Below are 404 nucleotides of genomic sequence, written 5' to 3' on the forward strand. Positions count from 1 at the left end.
AGAAGAAGAAGAAGAAGAAGAAGAAGAAGAAGAAGAAGAAGCAGGAGGAGGAGGAGGAGTTAGAGGATAGAAGAATTAGATAGAAGAGGAATTTAGAAGGAAGAAGATTTGGATTGTACCAGATCATAACTGATTTGGGCCAGCTGGATTAGTTGTTGATATAGACATTCAACAACTTAACTGCTGCTCTAATCTGAGTCGTTGAAGCTCATTAAGTGAGATCTAATCACGACCCTTCCTTGTGCTGATGCATGAGCTGGACCACTCACTTCCTGCCACGTGGCTCCCCTTCACTTATTCCTTAATACTCTAAATCCCCCAAATTGAATCGTAAATCCCCAAATTGAGTCTCAAATCCCTAATTTCTCCTTATTTCTCCGATTCATTACAAAATGTAGCAAAAC

Source organism: Lycium barbarum, chromosome 4 (genome assembly GCF_019175385.1).
Source record: "Lycium barbarum isolate Lr01 chromosome 4, ASM1917538v2, whole genome shotgun sequence".
Taxonomy (NCBI): Eukaryota; Viridiplantae; Streptophyta; class Magnoliopsida; order Solanales; family Solanaceae; genus Lycium; species Lycium barbarum.